General features: G+C 39.4%; 1 protein-coding gene and 2 long non-coding RNA genes across 4 annotated transcripts in view; 1 reads left to right on the forward strand and 2 right to left on the reverse strand.

The window, feature by feature from the left end:
- Window positions 1-741: 741 nt before the first annotated feature.
- LOC136262165 (uncharacterized) lies at window positions 742-4,676 on the reverse strand. The gene is made up of 3 exons (XR_010704150.1): window positions 4,495-4,676; window positions 2,160-2,208; window positions 742-1,026 (listed from the first exon to the last, which is right to left on the reverse strand). It is a non-coding gene; the product is annotated as an uncharacterized lncRNA (long non-coding RNA).
- Window positions 4,677-6,481: 1,805 nt separating this feature from the next.
- Window positions 6,482-8,910, reverse strand: LOC136261530 (uncharacterized). 2 transcript variants are annotated; one of them, XR_010703933.1, is made up of 3 exons: window positions 8,678-8,910; window positions 7,027-8,536; window positions 6,482-6,975 (listed from the first exon to the last, which is right to left on the reverse strand). It is a non-coding gene; the product is annotated as an uncharacterized lncRNA (long non-coding RNA). The 2 variants fall into 2 exon arrangements; XR_010703932.1 differs by lacking the exon at window positions 8,678-8,910 and having other exon boundaries at window positions 7,027-8,659.
- Window positions 8,911-11,642: 2,732 nt separating this feature from the next.
- The window catches only part of LOC136260354 (uncharacterized), a gene marked incomplete at its 3' end in the record, with an annotated part of 59,663 nt that continues 55,987 nt past the window's right edge, over window positions 11,643-15,318 (forward strand). Inside the window, 1 exon segment of the mRNA XM_066054046.1 lies at window positions 11,643-11,996.

Consider the following 15,318-nt stretch of genomic DNA (forward strand, 5'->3'; position numbering starts at 1 on the left):
TGGGGTAGTACCATATGTAGCAGCCTACCTGTTCTAGATCATTCTATGCTATAGCAGGGCAGTAAAGGAGCAGCATTATCACTAATTGTTTGCAGTGCTGGAAACTTTTTATCCCACCAAAGGTCCATAGTACCAAACTACAGCTGGTTAGTAGGATATGGGCTGCATTGTAGCATATCAGTTAGGAGGGATCATATAGGGCATCTGGTGTTGGGTAAATTGGCATACCACCAAATGTACCTGCCAGAGCTTTATCATAAATGTTGGGGTACACATTTACCATGACCCAATCTCGGAGGGTCATGTGATCTCACATGACAGATTAAGGGTCAGGTCACAAGGCTACAGCGCTCCAGCCCATTCTCCCAATCTCGATGTCTTGTGGTCATTGCCACACACTGGTATACAGAATGTTTGTTTCAGCTCTATAGTCAACATCATCTTCATAACACTCACTGCCGTGATGCAATGGTTCTTTCAAAATGATGCACTTGCAATAATCAAGGCTTGCAACACAATAAATGAAGTAGTGGTGAGACAAGCATATCAAATGTACTATCAGTACATGTACATCAACCAGATGTGTAAGCTTCATACTTGGAGCACAAAACTTCTGACTGTGTAAATATTATTGCAACATTCAAGTGTGTGTTGTAAATGACGATTGCAAGTCCCTAGATGGCTCCACAAACACTTCTGTACAATACAAGTGAAGAATAATACCAACATATAAATGGACACTTCATTATGTCTTTTCACTCCTTGCATTGTATCATTACAGTACATTATACATAAACATATTATGTATTACACACTTAGATATGCTACAAAGGAATTGTCAGTTTCATGTCGTAATTGGCTAATTCGTAATTAAGTCACCAATTGCTGCAGATTGATTGCCGTCTTAAGCTTCTTGGTATAAGGACATCTACAGATCATCTAAGGCTCTTCATCATAATATAGGCAGGGGGCTTATCAGTGCTGAAGCGAGTGGACTGATCATCTATCACACAGACTTCTCACTTCCTGGAATATAAATGCTAACAATAAATTAAACAATAATAATTATTATTGTGATATGTAATGTGTAAATAATATGAGGTGGTATAAGCAGTGGACCTGGAAATGAAGAACTCAATCGGTACTTCACATTCATGCCTGTTACCTCTACAAGTCACAGCATCCCATCTTGCATGGCCAGATCACTTATTCTATATCATGGTGCCTCACACAATCCCTAACATTTAATGCCTACACTGAAAGAGGGTTTGGACTGCTTAGCATAGGCCATTCTGATGGGTGCTCATTTTCACACCTCCAGGTACCATACGCACCATTAATATTAATAAATACTAGAAGTTTAACTTCTCATGCACCACATGAAGCACACAAGGCTATTATAATTTTGTCAAACTGCTTGTGTAACCAGCAGCTCTTGCCAGCAGTCACCCTTTCACTGAAAATGTTCCTGGAAAAATTGTTACACAAAATTTCTCCAGTTAAGCAATACTAGTGTACTTGTCATACAGAAAGCCAGCTGTAACCAGTGAGCAGCCAGTCCAGACCTGACGATAGATGTCATGTGATGCATGGTGCAGAAGTGCTATGACTATGTAAGATGAGACACTGTGACTTGCAGAGGCATCTAATACAATAGAATGCATAAACACTAGGAAACATATAAAATTTCTGGATTCCTGCAGGTCTTTGGTCTGGGTTTATTAATTCCTGGGGTAGGGAATTATATTAGTACTAACTTGTGTACAATAATCTGTATGTACTGTGTAGCTATAAAATACCTTAAAGGAACATCTGAGAAGTTTGACTAGTATTCTAGGGATGGGAGGGTATTGACATTTCTGTCGTACGATTATTGTCATGAGCCATTATCACAATTATTGTACATTTAACCACTGTACTGTAACAAAAACCCTAAAATATTCAACTAAACGGCAAAAATATTTAAGATGATCGATTATTATGTGATAATTGCCAATTTTAATTATCACTAGTTAATGAAAATTAGACGATTGCCAACTAAATAATCATGATAATTGGATAATTGCCCATCTCTATAATATTCTTGCATCAATACTACAAAGCCATGCCCCCAAGATTGCATATGGTCTATTGTAAGATCACAAACAAAATACACTTACACTAAGATTGCTCAAGCTGGCAAGTTCTGTGGCATCTTGTTTTAATAATCTGTAAAATAAAGCAATTGATATAAGATTGGACAATACGCACAACACAATAGGAAGAATACGAACAAGTGTTTTACTAAACATTTGAAGATAAAATATTAAATTTTGTTGCATACGTACTCAGTTTGTGTTATAGAAAATACTGGATGAGTACATGACATCATGTCTATCACTGGTACAATGAAAAAAGCTAAACTATAATTCATGTATCTTACTGCGTCAATTATGGTCGGTCCCATAGTCTTGTTTAGTGTCCGGGAGTATATACACAGCATTACAAGAGAAATGATATCAAATGAACATTTCTGTAGCATTATATTAAGCATGTCATATAGAGCTCTATTAGGCTTGAATCTGCTGGGGAAAGTGTCCTAAGCACTTGAGTATGTGCGGGCAAATCCACCTTGGACAAGACTAGTAACTTGTAGGAGGTTAACACGGATAGAAACTGTCTCAAAGTTCCATAATAACCAGTTATAGTCATGGTAAGCAGTGCAAGAAACTGCAACAGCATGAACCGGCCAGCATCATGGGGCATATAAGCCACTGTCCTAACCATTTGGTTATGTTGTTTCACCGGTAAGAATTTACGGTGAAACTGCAACAGCACAAAGCAGAGATTCAGTCGTGCTCATCATAGTTCAAATCTCAACCTTGTCCTTGACCTTGCCCCATGTGTACATAACCAGTGAGCTTACAGTTTAAATATGCATGACATTGTCAGGCGCATTGGTAACCACCTGATAGTAATGCCATACATTATGTTCAGTATAAGTTACAAGCTCGAGGCAAAATAGTGATTCACTTGCTCATCACTTAGTCTGGCGGCACCCGCCCTTACTCTATGCGATGGGGCGGGCGTTGCCAGACTACTCATCACTATGAATGTGTCCAAGGGCATCAGAACCGGGGGCCAGGGGGGGCCAGGCCCCCACACTATTTTCAAAAGCATGTTTTGGCCCCCCACTTTTTGGGCCAAGTACTAGTAGCCAATCAGCCAAAGTTATATACACACACAGAAATGCATACCTCCATACGAGAAGCCATACAATCATCACGCAAAAGCACTCTGGGATGTGGCATCACCAGTCCACCGCAGAGGCGAATCCAGACTTATAGAAAGGGGGGGTCAAAAATGAACTGAGGCACTACATTGTCTCTGGATTGATAAGGTGAGACCAAAAATAATAAAAAAAGGCCACAGCCAGTTGACAATAGCTGCCCACCTCACCAACCACGCATTTATAGCTGATAAAGTACATAAAAATCCTTAAATAGCTCACTACACACTACTCTAATACTGTGACTGCTTTATTAGAGTGACTGCTCTATTAGAGTATCTCGATCTTGGTATATTAAAAATTTTTGGAGGGGGGTCAAGAGGCCCCTTTGACCCCCTGTATCCGCCCCTGGTCCACCCCATTCATTGTACTGTACGAGGCACTGTATTAAACACAAAAGCACCTGTAATTTTATTTCTGTTCTGCTTGCACATGATACCTGTTGTTGAAATATTTCCTGGATCCCGTGCAGTGAGAAGTTTGAACAGTAGAAAGAGTGTCATGTCCGTGATGTTGGAAAGATTGAACTCAAATTGAGGGTGGTAACAGATCTAAGTCTAAGAGGGCAGTCACACTGTAGTGCACGAGTGTATGGGAGTTGCTGACTACCAACGATTAAACCAGACATTATTAAGACTTTGTGGTGAAGTTGATTTATGAAGAGAAACAAACAAGGATGTGGAATATCAAAGTGGCCAACCATGAATGCAGTGTAGTATTCACCTGATCTACACTCAGTTTGGGAACACCTGCTAGAACAGACATCCCAGCTTATAGTTCCTTAAAGGTAGCTAACGATGTTTCACTTTGCCGATAACAACTATTAATGCTGTAATCCTTGTAGTGTGAAGTACGTAAAGCTCGCATAAAGAAAAGACCTTGATGTGACCATGATTTCTCATGTGATACATACATGCATTAAGCACATGCAGTAGGTGTAGAGGAGCATAGCGGCGGGTGTAGGGAGTGAAGAGATAGCTATGCACTATATGTGTAGGGCTGTTAGCTAGTGATAACACACCCCACAACACCTTTATATAAACGTACGTATGAACTGGGTACAGAGGAGCCGTATCAATGGGACCCTGTGTGTCTGAATGGGTTTATGGTTAACTGGTCATGGCTATCTTTGGCCCCCCAACCCTGAAAATCGTTCCTACGCCTTTGAATGTGTGCATACGCAAGTCACTGTAAATTTAGTTTAACACAGGGGTGAGTTACCGTACCTTCCATCAAGGTGCTTTCCATATTCATAACAGTCACCAGTTTATCTCCTTTATAAAGTCACTCACTCGTCATTGTTACGCAGAAAACGTGTTTGACCACAACAGCAATGTGCGATGATCACGTGATCAACCAGTTTCCTGTATTACGTAACTTTGTGGTTGAGCAAGTCTGTACATAACGAGATTGATTTACAACGACCATAACTTCCGTATACTTACGTGCACGGACTTGGGACACCACTCAATGAATTCGCCACATCATACTCGACAAGATGGCGGTTAGTTTTTGTTGATTATTATTATTACAGGGCCGGAGGAGGGAAAATTGAGTTGGTCAGGCCATTGACTATAATGTTGAAATTGCTATTATATACATGCCAGAGAGGAGCTGTTGTACAGTGTGCAAAGCACACTCTGCGAAGTGCGAAGCACGAGCATTCTAGGGGGGTCTGGGGGCATGCCCCCACAAGAAAGTTTTGAAAATTAGACACTCAGATATGCAATTTTAGTGATATTTCACTGCTAGCTAGCTATATAAATATGCTCAAGCCTATCTGTTGTTCTTCAGACTTTCTATACTATGTATAATTGTAGACCTGACATACAGGGGACACAGCATGAAACTTGCTGTATGGTTCATTTAGTTATAACTAGCAATTAGAAGTTCAAGGGGGATCTGGGGGTGCAACCCCCAGGAGTTGCAGAATTTTTACAATTTAAAGGCTTGAAAATGCCTTAAAATTTAAAACTGATGCTAAATTTTAAAGTAAAACTAGCTAGCAACTTGCAACTTTCCCCCCAAATTTCACAGCTAGGGACCCCATGCATGCAGCATGGCCCCCTTTAGCTAGGACTATACAGTGAATTCACACAGCTACAATAAAAAGTTACACAGCTACAAAAATACAGTATACTACTATACTGGTTTGTATGAAGTGAACGGATCATTACGTAAATATACTGGTGGACAGTCACGAGACCAATCGGTATTCGAAAATGGCGCGATGTGGGTAAGACTGAGAGTTTGCTCAGTATCTCGACAGGACGAGTAGGTAGTTGGAGAGGAGTGATTTCTACTCAACATCTCATCCAGATGGCCACCATGTAATGTATGTACGGTGTACAGCTTCTTGCCGCGGAATGAGTCATCTGGTTTGTCACTGCCAGCATAGATAATATACGTAATAAAGGATTGGCAACGCGCCTATTAAACCTGTAGTGACGTCACGTACAATCCTCGTTACGGTTCGTAATCCAGTTAACGCGCCCTCTCACCCGTTGCTAAACGCACTAGGCTGCTTCATTCCTTGTACCGTAGCAGGGTACTACTGAGTAAAGACGTAAAGCTTAGTTCAAACGAACGTACAACTACTAAGGTGAGTATCTGATGTAATAAAATAGTGGAACACACTGTCAGTTTTAACCCAGCGTAAGATAAGGCCCACTGCTTCATGGCTTTTCACAGTTTTGGAGTTTTAACAAGGACACTGAAGTGCTTTTTTCCGAACAATATATAAAGAACTAATCGTAACCATTAGTAGAGTGTCATGCTTTGTTTTGTGTAGGCGTACCACTTACCCAAACTATGGTTTGAAGCTGTTTCATTGTGCTGGGTTTTGGAGTTTTGTCGTGGTACCATGAGGAGAAGCATCAAGTTACTATTCAGCACAAGAGAGCTTAATGTTATGGTGGTGTTATGCAAATATGCATGAGCTCAAATTCAGATGTGGCATTAACCATCAAAGTATGTGAAAATGGGATATAAAAAGTGTAGTGGAACAGAGCATGTTATCAACATGAAGGAGCTGTTGGTGGTAAAGAGTAGTGTATCGTGACTTCAAGCTTAGACAGGGAATGATGAGCTTATCTAGAAATGTAGCAGCTCACAGCAAATACCATCCACTGGATATCAAGTGACGTCCTTGTGTTTTGCCACAAAAATAGACATTCCCTTCAAGTGCTGGAAACTAATGTGGACTAAGTCTAGCTAGTTCACTTTGTTATAATAACTGATATAAACAATGGACACATATTATACTAGTTATCTGAACTCCTAGGCACCACCTGCAGCTCAGATACCTGATAACTGAAGTTTGTACAAAATCTCTTTACACAATGTTAGTCAATTGCAAAGTATGAAAAATAACTTCTCTAATAGAACACTCGCTACTCTAATAGAGTATTCAATTTTGACATACAGGTTTGGATAACTGAGATTCCACTGTACACCTGTAGAGCATTTGCCAGTAGGTCCCACATCCCAGTGTATAGCAGTCAAGGTAATCATGACTGTTACATTCAATGAACTCAAGCACTAGTAGTAGTATTCATATCAGATAAAACACCAGCAACATCACAACCCTCAGAGTCACAAATGACATGGGACTCTCACACACAATCTCATAAAGAAATCTTAAATTCTGAACTCTGGAATCACACAAAATCAGTGAGGCTTCCAGGTCCAGGATGGCTTGGAGTTAGCTAGATAAATGACTGATGGATGTTCCATTGATTGATCAATGCAAAGCATACCTGCATCTCCATTAAGGCTGTCGGCTACTCCATTTTGTGCTATAATAGAAGTGTGAAATCCAAGTAAAACCTAGATAAAGATTTATATTATTGAAATTCTAACAAACACTAGAAATCCCTAAACATAACACAATTTAGAGATGTTGGTTGAGAGGTCTGTCACTCAGTGAAATTTTGTTGATCAAAGTTCAGAAATTTGTCAAACGATTACTTTTTTCAGATACTTTCACATACCTAAAACAACAGCCATTGCGAGATCTTTCATGTAAATATGGCCCCTTGGTATGGTTTCCTACAAACAATTAGCCCCAGACAGTGTTGGGAAATTTACTTTGAAAAGGTAACTAGTTACATATTACTTACAACTGAACTATTTAGTTACAGTTACATATTACCCATAAAATAAAAACTATAATAATATTACATATTATATTACTTTGTGTCCACAGCTTTAAGTTGTCACGTGTGAAACTACCATTTTATCACATGACATGATTGCGTTGTTGGACAATGTGCAGATCTTGGTTATAAGTAAGAAGCTGGTGAATAAGCTTCATTCAGTAGGCTTCGTTACTTCGTTGTGGCTAGGCGTTACTCAGAGGATAACTAACGAGATTAGCAATTTTGTTACTTGTAGTAATAATATTACATAATATTAGACTCGTTACAGTAACTATATTACTTAGGTAACACGTTACATTTGTAAGTAAAGTAATTTGAGTTATATTACCCGTTTTTATAGCGTATTTCGTTATTACTTAGTTACCACAAAAGTAATAATATTACGTAACGCGTTACTCCCAACACTGGCCCCAGATATAAAAGGAAATCTCATCATTGAAATTTGCTTACTGCACTATTTAGTTGTTCACTTTACATGGTCATAGCACACAGTAACAGTTGTCAACAGCACATGCACTATAAAGATAGCTGAATTTCGAGGATTTTCTGAGTGACTGACCCCTGGCATTGGTGACCCTAGTCACCCACGCAATACGACACACATGTGAACAACACAACAAAAACAGAATGGAGTGTTCAGTGAACTCTTGTCCTCCACCACACACATACACACAGCCTAAGCCGGCAGCTGTACCTATTGTCACCCAAAAAAAACCAACACTGGGATGCCTGTGCACCACTCAGGCACTATAGTCTTGTGCAGAATCCTCCTGGGACTATATAGATCTCACAGGGAGAGGTCGCAGAACCCAAAGTTCCACAACAACCACTAAGTTGAGACAAGGACAGTGAGGCAGCATAGCCAAGTGGCTAGAGCACTAGCCTGGTAATTGAAAGGTTCCAGGTTTTTTGAAATTTAGTGTTTCCTTGAGCAAGAAACTTTGTTCACACTGCTCCAGCTGTATACAGTTGGGGACCTGGTGAGCTGTCACAGCAACATCAATGGGTACCTGGCGTTTACTGGGGAAGCAAATTCCCAATATCCATCTCGAGCTCTCCATTAAAAAAACATTGCCACTGGATATATAAGGTATTTGCTGCTGAAGCCCTAAACGAGCATACAATCCACATAAATCCTGGTTTACATAGTCCATCCTTATTATGACCTACTGTAGCTGGCTACCAGGAGCGCATCGAATCCTTGATAGAATTCGATGCTCATGTGAAACGGTAAGACTCCACGACTCACCAAGTTGCTGCCGCGATCAAAATCCGCTGGTTGATAGCTCGCTACGATCGATACTGGTTACATGAGTAGTTCCTCTCTGTTACTGGATAGCGAAATAACAGCACTGGGAACGATAAAGCGGAGCATTCATGTCGGGTAGCCGTATCTATGACAATAGACGCGCATAAGTTACATAATAAGTCACGCGACCGTAACGAGGATTGTCTAATAGTTGCTATGCGCGTTGCCAATCCTTTATTACGTATATTATCTATGCTGCCAGCCCTTCGCCCAGTAAAAGAAAAAAGAAGCCAAGAGAGACAAGCCAAGGAATGCTAATGATTATTTTATGAAGATTGAATTGTGATATAAGTGTGCTGGTTTAGAATCAAAGAAGGCGCCTGCCTTACACGTGATAAATGTCAACTGTCAGCACACGTGATACTGTACGTAGGACCCACAATCATTTCTGTACAAAACGATACGAATGCTGTTATACTGTAAGGTAATTGGAGGTACTATACGTGTAGTTCTGTGCTTTAGTTAGGCTGAGAAACTAGGTAACTACTCATGTCATGCATTTTCAATAAAATCTGTAAAATGTACGTAGCTACATGTAGATGTGATCGTCCAAAGATTGCATAAGAGTAATGTAGTTCGAGCTAGTCAGCTAGTTGGTTCAACTCCAGATTATTGGTCCGGCTCAGACCTGACCAACCGGACCGTCTCCTCCGGCCTTGTATTATTATTGTTACTGACCAGACAGCACAGCTGATATACTCAGGAAAAAAAGCAATCATAAAATGAATTTGGCTACGTAGTTACAAAGATTACAGTTATTGAGTTCCATACAATGTTTGCAGTTCCGCTGAAAAAGAGTCAATATTGTTGCTCTCAATGATGGAAGATGGTAAGTTGTTCCAATCCTTAATTGATCTGGAGAAAAAGCTCTGTTGGTATGAATAGGTAGATGAATTTGGTAGAATAAAACGATGTGGGTGATATAGTCTGGTGGATCTTGTCATTGAAATAAAATGAGGAGGAATTGACAGTGAATAATCTTGATGTATAATTTTAAAAAGTGCTTGTAATCTGGATATTTTACGTCTCAGCTGAAGGCTTGGCCAAGAAAGATGCTGTAACATAGCTGTGACTGAGCTGAATCGATTGAAATCATTTAGGACCCATCTAGCTGCCCTACGCTGTACTTTCTCTAGCTGTTGAATATTGTTATGGTGGTATGGGTCCCAGATAACTGCAGCGTATTCCATTGACGGTCGTACTATCGTAAGGTAGGCTGTTGCTTTGATGTTAGACGAGCAGCAACTCAGATTGCGTTTCAAGAAGTTTAATGTTCTATTGGCCTTAGCGGCTATATTACTAATATGTGGAGACCATGATAGTTTGTTGTCCAATATAACACCAAGGTAGGAGTGTTGGTTTGATGTACCCAAGTTGTGATTGTTTAGCTTGTAGTTGAAAATGATTGGTGATAATGATCTGGTAAACCGCATAATAGTACATTTGGTTACATTGAATCTTAATTGCCACTTAGTTGCCCATTCGTGTAGTTGATCAAGATCATGCTGAAGTTGAATGGCATCCTCCTTGGTGGTGATAATTCTGTAAAGTAAATAGTCATCAGCAAATAACCGTAGTGGCGAATTTACATGTTCTGTTATATCATTAATGTATAGAAGAAACATCAAAGGGCCGAGGACCGTCCCTTGAGGGACTCCTGAGTGAACAGCTATCGAGTCAGAAAAAGTACCGTCCAAAGCTACTTGCTGTGACCTTCTGGTCAGCCAAGTATTGACCCACTGACAGATGTGATCGTTGATACCATAGTGTCTTAATTTAACTAATAGTCTTTGATGTGGGACACTATCAAACGCTTTAGCCGGGAAAGTCAAGGAGAATGACATCGGTTTGTTTCTGTTGGTCTAGAGCATGTGACAAGTCTTCTATCAGTGAAATAAGTTGGGTAACACAAGAGTGCTGGGATCTGAAGCCGTGCTGGGTATCAATGAGAATGCTATTAGAGTTTAAATGATTCATTATGGAATGATATATAATATGTTCCATAGTTTTGGAGCATACAGAAGTCAATGATATAGGGTAAACACTTCAGGAGAAACAAACGCGTAAAGAGAAGGATGCGAAAAACTTACTGTACCGTGAAAAGAAGAGGGTCTAACACTACAAGGAGAGTTCTGGTCTTCCCGGCATTGGGCTGGTTATTCCGCGTTGAAGACCTGGCTAAGGTTAGTACAAGTTCAACAGCCAGCACGCGATTTGGGAGTACAAGGTTGAATCCATCAATACGTCAAGCACGCGTATTTTTTCACGACCTGTTAATTTGGGCTGGAAAGGGTTAGTTAATTAATTATCCTTTCTTAAAAAAAAAAAAAAAAAAAAGAGTTTTTAGGCGGTAGAATCAGCTAGCTATCCTTTGTATGCCATCATACACTAACATCCCCAAACAGCTATCATTTGTTGGATTGAGCTTTCATTTCCACACCAGAAATGTATAAAATTGCGCACGCGTCGTTATTAATGATAGTTCAGCCGGCCCACTAATGTAGTGTTCGATTGTGGTGTTCCATTAGGCATGTGTTTACATCCAAGAAGTATGCAGCTGGCCGCTACAAGAAAACTTGGAGATGTCCTGCTGTTGCTCTAAATGAGTCTACCTAAGTTAAGAAAACGCGAGGTGGATGCGGTACGTTTGTTCGTACCGTGTGACAGTATTGCAGGGCGATTTATGTGCAACAGCCCTATCCTACATGTACTTTAGTAAGATAGTTAGTTGGCGGTACGTGGAAGAATACAATCCTACCACCCAGGGTACCAAAACCTCACTGGTGGTGTGTATTACTCCACCAGAGATGTAGTCTCGCGTGGCCAGGCCGCTTTTTTCCGTATATTGGGTGGGGAAAAAAGGGTCTGGTGCAACTCCAATAGCTGTTTACTTCTGAGCCGTCCCCACATTCCGGGGACGCTAATTGAATAACATTGGTCACAAAGGAGGTGCCATGACGTCAGTAAGTTAACTAGAGATCTGTTTATCCTTTAAACGAATCTTAATTTGCTCCGATGTCTCTTTTATAGCGTCTTGAAAGTTAATCCTCATCGTGTAACAAGACTCACAACCGGAGCAGGAGTGTAGGAATACTTCGTAGTTTACTGACGTCATGGCACCTCCTTTGTGACCAATGTTATTCAATTAGCGTCCCCGGAATGTGGGGACGGCTCAGAAGTAAACAGCTATTGGAGTTGCACCAGACCCTTTTTTTCCCACCCAGTATACGGAAAAAAGCGGTCTGGCCACGCGAGACTACCAGAGATGTGCATCCGTACTAGCATGGCTGTCTTTTTGTGTGCTCAATTGGGCTCTGTACTTACAAATGGTTAGTGCTGCTTAATGCCATGTCGCTTAATAGTTGGGTATGAAGCTCACATCATTCTGAAAACGATTGAAAATTTGACAGATGCTGATGTTCCATTAGCACAGCAGCTGAGGATTAACTTGAATGATTTATATTGGAAGTATCATGCACAGCTCCCAAAGTCTGAAGGAATATTGTTGCGCCCAAACTCAAAGAGTTTATTGCAGTATGCATGTAGCCGAAAAATAAGATGAGCTAAATTGACCTTGCAGTATTCTACCATGAAGAAAATGAAGCAAAGAAAGAAAAGATCTTCAAAAATGGTTGGAATTAAGGCAGATAGGTTGGCCAAAAGTGTAAGCTATATTGATGTGCAATTTTCTGAAGTGAATATTGATGTTTGTTTTCATGTAGGCTAGTGGTAGTAAAATGCAAGGAGAACAGAAAGTAGAAACGCACGTCGAAGGTGCTATAAGTGTTCAGGATGCACAGCAAAAAGAATGTGGTGTCTGTAAATACTGTAAGGATAAGCCTAAGTATGGTGGACCAGGCACTCCGAAGCAATGCTGTGTCAAACAAAAATGTACCGTGATATCTACTTGGAATAACAGCAAAAAGACGGTACATTAATGACAAATGGTTTTACCTGTTATTATTTATTCTATAATTAGGACAACATACTATCATTTATGACAAACAGTGGTCGAACAATAGTAACGATGGTTGGCGGTGGGAACTGTTTTTATAGATGAATTTCTTATCAGTTATTTGGAACACAAGAGGAGCACCCCACAGTACAGAGTGTTGTGTATCGTATGGAAAATCTAAACAAAGAGATTTTTTCAACTTATCTAATCCCAGGTGTAAATGAAGCCACAATAGAAGAGCAAATTAAACATGTATGGGAACCAAAAACTTGGGCTACCCATGTTGAAGTACTTGCCACTGCCACTATATTTCAAACGCCAGTATTTTATTGTACTGAAGACTCAGAGGGCTTTAAATGGAGAGTGGTAAGACCCATCTGTAGCTCAATTTGTGATTTCCTGTATTACCTGATGTTGATGCGAGCATTGCTTTACTGATGCCAGACCACTTTGAACTTATGTACTTTGAAAATCATCATTATGATGCAGTTGTGTCTTTTACTACTGGAAAAGTTTGCACAGATCATCCTATTATAGCAGGCACTCATGATCAGAGTTCTGTGATTAAACTCACAAGTTGAATTTTGTCATTTTTGGTACCTATTATGTATGGCATGTTGTGCCTTCGTGTGTTTGTTACTTCTGCTCACTGTAATATATCAGTGTTACATACTAGTGCATTCTTGTGGTATAAAGATTTCATGATATTATTCCAATACAAACACACTGTGTAAAGTTTATTTGACACCTCTGCTGGTGATATAGAAAAGGATGTAGAAGAAGAATGGTGGTGTGAAGATGTTACTCACTACAGCTAGTATGCTTACTGAATGCGCTCCAGTTCGTGATCTTCCCTTGGTTATATATTATAAGGATTGCATGCTACTATGATGTTCTTTACAGCTTAATAGGCTATTAGAGATGGGACAATGATATCAATAAATCACCATATTGAGTGAATCAATACAAATTTCACTAGATTGACATATTGCAACATAATTATCTGGTGTACTGACATGAATATTAGAAAGTATGTAGATGCTCATTTACAAAAATGTTAGTATTATGATCTGTCTTCTAAGAATATCTGACATGTACTGTTTCTAATAATTATCGCAATTATTATTGTATCATGATATTTTAAGCCAATGTATTATGTATACTGTTGGTACTTTCCAATCCTATATTGTCCCACCTCTACAGGTTATATACTATGCGGTGGGAGTATTAATCCTAAACCTTAATCATCTAGGATCACTAAAAGCCCAACCAAGTTCTGTGAGCAAGTAGCTATAGTGTACTCAATTTACTTATGCATCATTCTTGTATGTCAAGACTAAGTTGGGCTGTTTTGTTTATTTGCCACTTACTGTTTGATGTGAGCGACTGAATGTATACAGTGAAACCTTTGTATTAAGAACATGATGTTGGAACCAACTGACTGTAGTGTCCTGATTATCAAGATGTTTACGTGATAGCTTACTAAGTGTCCAGTTTATACAGGTATCCTCATCTTCAAGTGTCATGATCAACAGGTTTCGCTGTACATGTATATGCATAATAATAAGTTAATAGCAGAGCTCTGCTGCCATGTTAATGATAGCCCTGCACTATCATGGAGGTTATTTCATCTAAGAGTGTTTATATAACCAAAATATATTGCATGTATATACACATTGTTGTCAATAGTACAAAGAACACAGTGGCTTAAATGTGATGATCAATGTCTAATTAACACATCCATTAATGTCAAAACAGCTTTTTAAACAATCCAATAATCTACAAAACTGGTTGAATAAACATGTCAAAGATTCTATGGACACAAATAAAACAAACAAAAACAAATAATACAGAGTCAAATACTGAAAAGTTAAATCATTTTCAAGAAAATGTGCATGTACAACAGAATCAAGCCTAGATGGAATTTTGGCCAACATCTGTAATGTGCAGTATCTATAATCGGAACAATTTTTTGATACTTTCAGTTAATACAAATCCTGTATTCACACACATTCTGTATCCCTTGTTCCATGCACTATCAATTCTTACAGATACTTGTGAACACTGTATTTTATTGGAGGACTGCACTCTTTGTCTATGTTCTAGCTGAATATTTCTCTTTGGTTTTTACTCAAGAAGACACTAATGTACCAGTACTAGAAGGTAACCCTCTTCCTGAAATTCCACCAATTCACATACACTCTGATGGGGTATCTCAATTACTTCACAACTTGAAGCCCCACAAAGGGCCCAGACAATCTTCCATCTTACTTTCTCAAGAGGTAGCAAATGAAATTTCCCTGCCCTTTCTATAACCTTTTCTATAATATTCCAAACATCACTAAACCAAGGAGCCATACCTAACATATGGAAATCTGCTCTGATAGTTCCAGTATGTAAAAAGGCAGTAAGAAGGACCCTGCCAACTAGCATCCTGTATCACTAACATGTAGCTATGTGCTCAAAAATCATGTAACATGTTATCTATTCTAGTATGTTTGAACATTTGAATCATCATCAAGCTTTAAGAGATGAACAATATGGCTTCCGGCAGCATAGGAGTTGTGAGATATAATTAATTATAACAGTAAATGATTTTGCACAATGCTTAAACCCACAAGGACAG

The sequence above is a fragment of the Dysidea avara genome, chromosome 7 (genome assembly GCF_963678975.1).
Source record: "Dysidea avara chromosome 7, odDysAvar1.4, whole genome shotgun sequence".
Classification (NCBI taxonomy): Eukaryota; Metazoa; Porifera; class Demospongiae; order Dictyoceratida; family Dysideidae; genus Dysidea; species Dysidea avara.